This window comes from Hevea brasiliensis, chromosome 14 (assembly GCF_030052815.1).
Source record: "Hevea brasiliensis isolate MT/VB/25A 57/8 chromosome 14, ASM3005281v1, whole genome shotgun sequence".
NCBI classification, from domain to species: Eukaryota; Viridiplantae; Streptophyta; class Magnoliopsida; order Malpighiales; family Euphorbiaceae; genus Hevea; species Hevea brasiliensis.
In genome coordinates, this window is record NC_079506.1 from 48,861,104 (window position 1) to 48,871,768 (window position 10,665).

Genomic DNA, 10,665 nt, shown 5'->3' on the forward strand with positions numbered 1-10,665 from the left:
AACATAGTCTTCAGCCTCTCAAAACTAGCTTGGCACTTGTCGTTCCAGCCAAATTTCACATTCTTGTGCAACAACTTGGTCATTGGAGCAGCTATAAGAGAGAACCCCTTCACAAATCTTCTGTAATACCCAGCTAGCCCCAAGAAACTTCTGACCTCAATTGTATTTCTGAGAGGCTTCCATTCCATCATTGCTTCTATCCTTTTGGCATCCACTCTAATCCCTTATGCTGATACTATGTGTCCAAGGAAAGAGATTTCACTCATCCAGAAGTCACACTTGGACAGCTTAGCGTACAACTTCTTTTCTCGTAGGGTTTGCAGAATAATCCTCAAATGTTCATCATGTTCTTCCCTGGTCTTGGAATGCACCAGAATATCATCAATAAAGACCACTACAAATCGATCTAAATATGGATGAAAGATACGGTTCATAAGGTCCATAAATGTTGTTGGTGGATTTGTTAACCCAAACGGCATCACTAGAAATTCATAATGCCCATACTGGGTTCTGAATGCAGTTTTTTACACATCTACATCCTTTACCCTAAACTGATGATACCCTGATCTGAGATCAATTTTGGAAAATACACCGGCTCCCTTCAACTGATCAAACAGATCATCAATTCTCGGCATCGAATATTTATTCTTCACAGTTACTTTGTTCAACTACCGGTAATTAATACACAATCTCAAGGTTCCATCCTTCTTCTTCACAAACAGTACCGGAGCTCCCAATGGTGACACACTGGGACGTATGAACCCCTTATCGAGTGACTCCTTCAACTGAATTTTCAACTCCATCAATTCAGTGGGTGCCATCCTATAAGGGGCAATAGAAATTGGTGTTGTCTCGGTATTACCTCAATAGCAAACTCGACTTCCCTTTCTGGTGGTAATGTAACACGCTCCCTGCAGCAACTCCATACATTCTACTGTTCTAGTGACCAGTGTCGGTCCGGACAGCTAGAACATCCATAAAAATATTTAAACTAAAGTGAGGAACCATAATTAACTCAAATATTAATAAGAAAAATTTAGGAAAAATTTTAGAAATAAAATACAACCAAATTAAATGAGCTGGTGCCCTAGCGATGGGTAACCTAGTGAGAAGTTGTAGTTCTCGCAACTAGGAGCCCTAGACCCGGGGAAAAAATTATAAAATAATTTTTGTGACTCCAGAGAAGGGTCATTGAGGTTCTTATGGCACTAGAATGCTAAGAAAATACTTAGAAAAATTTTTAAATCGGTACAGACAATTTTGGCCCGTTAAGCCAAACGGAGGGCATTTTGGTCATTTCGTCTTCAGAGATGATTTTTGGCCGACTTGTCCAGTTAAGAAAATAATTATTATGATTTAAAATATGAATAAATATTGCTAAAAATTAAATTGAAAGTGAGTAGAGAAGAGAAGAAAAGAAAATGCTAATTATGACATCATATGATGTCATTTAAATTTCCTCCGCCAATCACAATTTGTTAAACTCATTAAAAGAGATAAAAGAGACCAAAAAATTAAAAAACCAATCTGCATCTTCAACCTTTGGGCAGCCAAAAACGTTGAGAGAGAGAGAGAGAGAAGAGGTTCCACCATTTTCAAGCTTAAAAGCTTGAATTTCCTCTCCATTTGTTCACCAAAATTGCCAAGTCCCTTCACAAAAATTTGATATTTCACCTAGAAAAAGCTATTGGCAGCCTAAGAAGAAGAGATTAGGGAGGTTTAATCAAGGTTAAGTGAAGCTCAAAAAGGTTAGTGCACTAAACAACTTCTTTTCTTTCTTTAATCTTGCAAGCATGCTAAATCAAGAAGAAATTATGTGAAATTAAGAGAAAAACTTGAGTAAATGAAATCTCTAAATTTGGCAGCCATGAGAAAGTTTAAGGATTGTTGGTTTTTGATGAAATTAAGTGGCTTAATTATGTTATTGATGAGTATAGATGATGGATAAAGTAATTTGGTATGAGTTTGGTGTGTGTATGCCATGAATTGGAAATTGGAGTTAGGGTTTGAGCATGAAATTGAGACTTTGATCATGTAATGATGAAAGTGAGTTTTAAAGGTCAATTAGTGACCATTTGGTTATAGGTAAACAAGAAATGAAATGTGTTTAGTGATGGGATTTGGGTTTAGTGTAGCTGCCCTAGGTGGCCTGCAGAATTAGACATGAGTCCAGCAGGTTTGGGCAGCCATAACTTGAATTGTAGATGTTCAATTGGTGCAAGGCCAAATGGACATGAAACTAGACACATAATGGCACAACTTTGGTGAAGAAACATGCCCATAAAACCAAACTAAGTGGACCAAAAGCTTGCCCCAATCCGGGTGACCTGCAGTCTGTTTCTGCAGAATGACCAAATGAACAGTGTTTGATCATTTGGCCATAACTCAGTGTAGAATGGTCCAATTGACCTGAAATTTTACCAGCAACAAGCTGAGATATAGACCAACAACTTTCATGAACAAACCTCACCAAAATTATGGCCAGAACCTATCCAACAAATGAGTTGCAGTCACTATTCACTGCACTGTAGATATGGTCAGTCCAGAAAAATTTCAATCCGGCCAATTGTGGTATTTGGACCATAGCTTGAGTTACAAAACTCCAAATGGAGTGATTCAAAAAATAAAATTCAACTAGACAAAATAAGGAAGAACTTTCATGTTGATCATTTTTCCAAATTCCCACTACAAAAATGACTAATGAATAGTAAAGGCAAAGCATGAAAACTGAAAATTTTATCCAATTAACATTAAGCTTAGAAATGGTATTGGCAACCAATACCAACAAATTTTGAATGCAAAATGTGGTATGTTGGGAGTATTAAAACCAATGTACCTATTGTCTATGCAAAAGTCAACATTTTAGTTGACTAATGAAATGAATAGTAACATTCAAACTTGAAATTCAAAAATTGTGAAACTTAAAAATGCAAAATGCCCTAGTAGGCCTAATGTGATTGGTTTGGATAGGTTGGCATGCCAATAGGGTTCAGTTAGTAGTACTGCACATGGCATTATGCCATTCTATGATTTCATGGCTTGTAGCCATCCTAACATTATGTTGATACTTGGCCTTGTGCCTAATGTTATTACAGCTTATTAGCTGTTCTGTTGCACACCGGGAGACACATATGTGACCGATGGTGTGACAGCCCGAGGTACTTGATACTCAGTGCCAGTTTACCCATTTATCCAGTCCAGTCATCCAGTATAGGTTACTTGGGCAACCAAAAATGAAAGTGGATAAATTTAATGAAATAATGAATATAACAAGTAAAAAATAAGTAAGACCACAAATACTCATCAAAAATTTATTTGAAATGAGACATCAATACATTCACTGCATATTTATTTTCTGTTCTTTCTTTTTATTTTATTATTGGCACCACTAAGCATTATTGCTTAGCACGTTGCTTTTTGCCATGCGTAGGTTCTAGAGAGACCGACCGAGAGCCCAGTAGACCACAGACTGGGTGAGACCATCTGCAGCTCTGCATAGTGTCCGTGTCACCTCACCATCTTCAGTGCATTGGTAGGACACTAGGTTTCATTTTTGTATTTTGTAACTAACTTTTATTTTCTCATATGTAATTGAGACTTATGTAATGTATTTTAATGTTAATGTAAATAGTGGAAATTGTGTTTATGAATGGAAAATTGAGTATTTATTTATTGCTTGTATATGAATACCATGAGAAATGAATGACTGAGAAATGAAAATGTTGTTGAAAAATATTGAGATTTTGATGATGAAATGGAGTTTGGGATTGATTGAAAATTGTAGAAGTGTTTTTCACAGGTTCCGAAGAACTGTTTTTTCCATTTTTAGCTGGTACTCTGGCGGATTTTCTATAAAATTTGTGGAACCTCAAATAAATTTATGATTTCAATAAATGACTGAAATGAATTATATTTCACAACTTGTACTCCATAACTATGAAAAAAAAATAATAAATTAGGAAGAATAAAAATGATTGAATTAAAATAGGGTGTTCCGGTACACTGTGTGGCATATCTTGCTCGGCTACACTGTAGACGGGTAAGGGGTGTCACATTTAGTAGTATCAGAGCACGGTTTAGGTGTTTCTGGGCCTAGATTGAGTCCATACCATGGATTGCATTTGTAAGAGTCAAGGTGACACTAATGCAGATCTGTTTGTCTTTGTTATTTTGAATAGGATATGGACCCTACATCTCAAAGGGCAGTTGAGGAGGAGGTGGAGAGTCATGCTCCACCTGTAGTAGCTGAGACTGGGGGTAGGGGAGAACCTGCTCCGCCAGCTCAAGGAGAGCCTACTCAGCCTCCACAAGCCATGTTCCAGCAAATGGCTGAATTCTTCAGACAAATGGCTGGGGTAATGCCACCACTACCACCTCTTCCACAACAGAAATCACACCTGGAAAGACTAAGAAAATTTGGAGCAGTGGATTTCTTTGGCAAGAGAGAAGATGATTCTGTTGCAGCCGAAAATTGGTTGAACAGAGCAGGAAGGGTTTTAAAACAACTCCACTGCACTCCAGAGCAAAACCTAGAAGCTGCCATATCTCTGTTGCAAGATGATGCATATGAATGCTGGGATACGGTGTCTAATGAAGTGCAACCAAAAGTAATAACTTGGGACTTCTTCCTCTCAGAATTCAAGAAGAAATATGTGGGTAGTGTATACCTGGAAGGGAGAAGAAGAGAGTTCATTAACCTGAGGTAGAGACAGCTGACAGTGGCCGAGTATGAAAAGGAATTTGTCAGATTGAGCTGCTACGAAATGGAGATAGTCCTTAATGAGGCCGAAAGGTGTAAGAGATTTGAAGAGGGATTAAATGACAACATAAAGATCATGATTGCTACCTTGGGAATCACAGACTTCACCAAGTTAGTGGAAGCTGCAATAAAAGTTAAAAAGGTTAGAATAAGTGAGTAGATCAGAAGAGGGGCTCGGGTCAGTCTAGTTCATCTCCTGCACCTGGGAAGAAGTTCAAAGGTCCACCTACACAGAGTTCAAGTCAACCACAAGTTTAGGGTCAGTCTCAGGGGCCCAAGCCATAGTTCACCCCTAGGAGAGGTCAGTCCACACCATCAGTGGGCAGCTCTCTAGGGATGGGGTTCAGGGGACCAGCCCCAGCATCTTCTGCATGTCCACATTGCCTGAAGTGGCATAAGGGGGAGTGTTGGAGAGTGACTGGTGCCTGCTTAAGGTGTGGGTCGACAGAGCATCAGTTGAGGAACTGTCCACACAGAACTGCTACAGCTGCTCCAACACAAGCAGACAGACCTGCTCCTGCACCACAAAGGGGTAGGAAATCTGGAAAATCTGAGGCAGTGGGACCATCACAGAGGCCTGCATCTGAGCCAGCAGGGAGGCTTGAGAGCAGACCACCTGCCAGAGCCTATGCCATGAGAGCTCAGGAGGAGCAAGATGCCCCGAACGTCATCAGGGGTACGTTCTCTCTCTACAACGCATCTGTGCATACATTGGTGGATCTAGGATCCACTTATTCATACATCTACATCAACTTACTTGTAGAAAGGGGGATATTAGTAGGGGAGAGTGACCAAGACATTCTGGTCACTAATCCATTGGGCCACAGTGTAATGGTGAACAAAGTGTACAAAGGTTGCCCATTAAGGATTTAGGGGTATGAATTCTTGGCAGACCTAATTAAATTGCCTTTCCATGAGTTTGACGTGATTTTGGGAATGGACTGGTTGTCACGTCATCAGGCAATGGTTGATTTTAAATTGAAGAGAATTTCTTTGAAAACTCCTGAGGGTAATGAGATCACAGTTGTGGGAGAAAGGACAGATTTCTTGTCCAATGTCATCTCAGCGACAGTTGCAAGAAAACTGATGAGAAAAGGCTGTGAAGCCTACCTAGCACATGTGGTGGATACTAGGCAGGCTAAGCCAGATCTGTGTGACATACCCACAGTAAAAGACTTCCGAGATGTGTTCCCTGAAGAATTGCCTAGCTTACCACCAAAAAGGGAAGTCGAATTTGCTATTGAGATACTGCCGGGTACAGCACCAATCTCTATTGCTCCTTATAGGATGGCACCCACAGAATTGAAAGAATTAAAAATTCAGTTACAGGAGTTATTGAATAAGGGGTTCATATGCCCCAGTGTGTCACCATGGGGAGCTCCAGTGCTGTTTGTAAAGAAGAAGGATGGGACTTTGAGGTTATGCATCGATTACCGGCAGTAAAATAAAGTAACTATGAAGAATAAATATCCGTTGCCTAGAATTGATGATCTGTTTGATCAGTTAAAGGGAGCAGTAGTATTTTCTAAAATTGATCTCAGATCAGGGTATCATCAGTTGAGGGTGAAGGATGCAGATGTGCCAAAGACTGCATTCAGGACCCGATATGGGCATTATGAGTTCCTGGTAATGCCCTTTGGCCTAACAAGTGCACCAGCAGCATTCATGGACCTTATGAACCGTATCTTCCATCCATACCTAGATCGGTTCATAGTGGTCTTTATTGATGATATTTTGGTGTACTTTAAGACCAGGGAAGAACATGATGAGCATTTGAGGATTGTTCTGCAAACCTTGAGAGAAAAGAAGCTATATGCTAAGTTGTTAAAGTGTGACTTCTGGTTAAATAAAATTGCATTCCTTGGACACCTAGTGTCAGCTGATGGGATTAGAGTGGATCCTAAGAAAATAGAAGCAGTGATGGAATGGAAGCCTCCCAGGAATACAACTGAGGTCAAAAGTTTCTTAGGGCTAGCTAGGTATTACAGAAGATTTGTGAAGGGATTTTCCTTAATAGCTACTCCAATGACCAAGTTGTTACACAAGAATGTCATATTTGACAAGAATGACAAGTGTCAGACTAGTTTTGAGAAGTTGAAGGCTATGTTGACAGAGGCACCAGTGTTAACACAACCAGTGTCAAGAAAGGACTTTGTGGTCTACAGTGATGCCTCTCATAATGGGTTAGAGTGTGTATTAATGCAAGAGGGGAAGGTGGTCACTTATGCTTCCAAGCAGCTAAGGCCACATGAACAGAATTACCCTACACATGATCTAGAGCTTGTAGCAATTATCTTCGCACTAAAGATATGGAGGCACTACTTATATGGTGAAAAGTGCTACATTTACACAGACCACAAAAGTCTAAAATATTTGCCAACTCAGAAGGAGCTCAACCTTAGACAGAGGCGATGGATTGAGTTCCTGAAGGACTATGATTGTGTAATTGACTACCATCCTGGGAAGGCAAATGTAGTTGCTAATGCTTTGAGCAAAAAATCCATCACAGCTTTGAGATCATTGAATGCCCGTGTATCCTTGGCTCGAGATGGAGCTATTTTGGCTGAGTTGCAAGTGAGGCCAAACCTACTACAGTAGATTTTAGATGGGCAGAAGGTAGATGAGAAGCTAAAGACTATTATGAGTAAAATCGTAGAAGGGAAAGAAACTGACTATGAAGTGAAAACAGATGGGTGTCTGTACTACAAAGAAAGATTATGTGTACCAGATGATGGGGAATTGAAAGCCAATATCCTGAAAGAGGCACACACCAGTGTTTATACTATACATCCAGGAAGTACAAAAATGTATCATGATTTGAAACTTCATTATTGGTGGCCTGGTATGAAGAAGGACATAGCTGACTATGTGACTAAATGCTTGACATGTCAGCAAGTCAAGGCAGAACAGCAAGTTCCATCGAGTTTGCTACAGCTTATACGCATACCTGAATGGAAACGGGATCGGGTCACCATGGATTTTGTAAGTGGTCTACCTCTCACCCAGAAGAAGCATGATGCAGTATGGGTAATAGTAGATAGATTGACAAAGTCAGCACACTTTCTGCCAGTAAGGACTGACTACTCACTGGAGAAGTTAGCAGAATTGTATATCAGTGAGATAGTTAGACTGCATGGAATTCCACTTTCCATCATATGTGATCGAGACCCAAGAGTTACATCGAGATTTTGGAAGAAGTTGCATGAGTCCTTGGGTACACAACTTCACTTCAGCACAGCTTTCCATCCTCAGACGGATGGGCAATCAGAAAGAGTAATCCAGGTAAACAATTGAAACCAATTAAACTAATACACATATTGAACTGAAATGGAAATAATAATGTGAAATATATGTCAGGTCCTTGAGGATATGCTGAGGAGTTGTGTCATTGAGTTTGAGGAAAGTTGGGATAGATACCTTCCACTGGCAGAATTTGCATACAACAATAGCTACCAAGCTAGTATCCAAATGGCCCCGTATGAAGCACTGTATGGGAGGAAATGTAGAACTCAGGTGTCTTTGGTGAATTGGGCAAAGATAAACTAGTAGGGTCAGACCTGGTGAAACAGACTGAGCAGAAGGTAAAACTAATCAAAGCCAATCTAAAGGTTGCCTCAGACAGACAGAAATCCTATGTCGACTTGAAGAGAAAAAAAATAGAATATGCGGTTGGCGACAAAGTGTTCCTCAAGGTGTCACTGTGGAAGAAGGTACTAAGGTTTGGAAGAAAAGGTAAGTTAAGCCCTAGGTTTATTGTCCCATATGAAGTTATTGAACGTGTGGGTCCAGTGGCCTATAGGCTAACTTTACCACCAGAGCTGGACAAGATCCATAATGTGTTCCATGTATCTATGCTAAGAAGATACCGCTCAGATCCTTCACATGACATCTCCATGGAAGAAATTGAAGTACAACCGGATTTGACATATGAAGAAGAACCCATACGGATCCTGGCTCTAGAAGTGAAAGAGTTGAGAAATAAGCAGATTCCACTGGTGAAAGTGCTTTGGAGGCACCACAACACCGAGGAGACTACTTGGGAAAGTGAAGAGACGATGAGGCAATAGTTCCCTCAACTATTTGCATCAGGTAAATTTCGAGGACGAAATTTAAATTAGAGGGGAAGAGTTGTAACACCCTCCCTGTAACAACTCCATACATTCTACTGTTCCGGTGACCAGTGTCGGTTCGGACAGCTAGAATGTCCAGAAAAATATTTAAACTAAAGTGAGGAACCATAATTAACTCAAATATTAATAAGAAAAAATAAGGAAAAATTTTACAAATAAAATACAATCAAATTAAATGAGACGGTGCCCTAGCGATGGGTAACCTAGTGAGAAGTTGCGGTTCTCGCAACTAGGAGGCCTAGACCCGGGGGAAAAATTATAAAATAATTTTTGTGACTCCAGAGAAGGGTCATTGAGGTTCTTATGGCATTAGAATGCCAAGAAAATACTTAGAAAAATTTTTCAATCGGTACAGACAATTTTGGCCCGTTAAGCCAAACGAAGGGCATTTTGGTCATTTCGTCTTCAGAGATGATTTTTGGCCAACTTGTCCAGTTAAGCAAATAATTATTGTGATCTAAAATATGAATATATATTGCTAAAAATTTGAAGGAATGGAAGCGTGAAAACACAAGTTTATACCATTGAAATTCAAAATTTTTCACCTAGGGTCACATGCATCATGCAAGATTTATTTTTATCTATTTGATTTCAATGATAAACAACATATTAAAACTCTTTTAATATGTTTTTGGATATGTATTTTCCATTTAAGATTTTAAAATTAATCAGATTAATTTTAGAACCCTAGATTAAATCAAGAACGATTACACTAACCTCTTGATGTACTGCAGCGTGTCAGCGCCTTTGAGATTCATCTTCAGGACACCAGATGTTGTCCCTCTAGCTTGTCCACACCAAGAACACCTATGGCAGCCCTTGAACAGCTTCTAAAGCTTTTTCTATTAATTAGAAATTCAAGTTCTACCTTTTAAGAGATTAGAGATGTAAACAGGACACTAGAAACAATTTCTAGTGTTCTTAATTCAAGAGATTGATGGCTAATCTCTTTGAATTGATGAGAGATGAAGAAGAATATATGAAAAACCTCAAAGTGGCGTGACAAAGGAGAGGAGTGGCTGCTGGTTGCTTTTCTTTTCATAACAACACTTAAATAGCTAGGTTAACACATTAAACCCTTGCCACATGTCACCCTTTGATTAGCTCTAGGTTTAAGTGACCCAATCACATTGTGCCAAGTGTCAAACCTATATTTAATCTTGATTTTAATCATCTTACATGATTAAAAAACATTTGGCAAGCTTATGTGTTATGCCATGTGTCACTATCTCATGGTGCCACGTGTCACTATCTCATGGTGCCACGTGTCACACTGCTAAATGACCAAAATGCCCCTGTGTCTTAATTTTGAGTTCTTAACCCAAAATAATTATTTTCTTCTTCTAATTAATTTATATCAAATATAAATTAATTAATTAATCTCTATTAATTAATTTCTCATTAATTAAATTCATATTTAAACACTTTAAATATAAATTTAATTTATATTATATATCCAATAATCTAGATTTGGTTTCAAGTCATGCTAGGGACTTTGCAATCTAATTGCAAACCAAACCTATTTAATTAATCAATTAAACTCTTTAATTAATTAATTAAATCATATTTAAATAGGTGATAACTTGTGTATGTGTGTGACTTACTAGGCTCATCACTAATTGGCAATGAGACATGATATCAACTCTTAATATCATCAGAACTCTTTCTTATCATAAATGATTTCTCTAAATCATTTTATGAACCGCATAGACCATGGTTAACACCTAGCATAGCATGCCATGGCCACCCAATTAGTAATAAGGTTTACCTTAAATG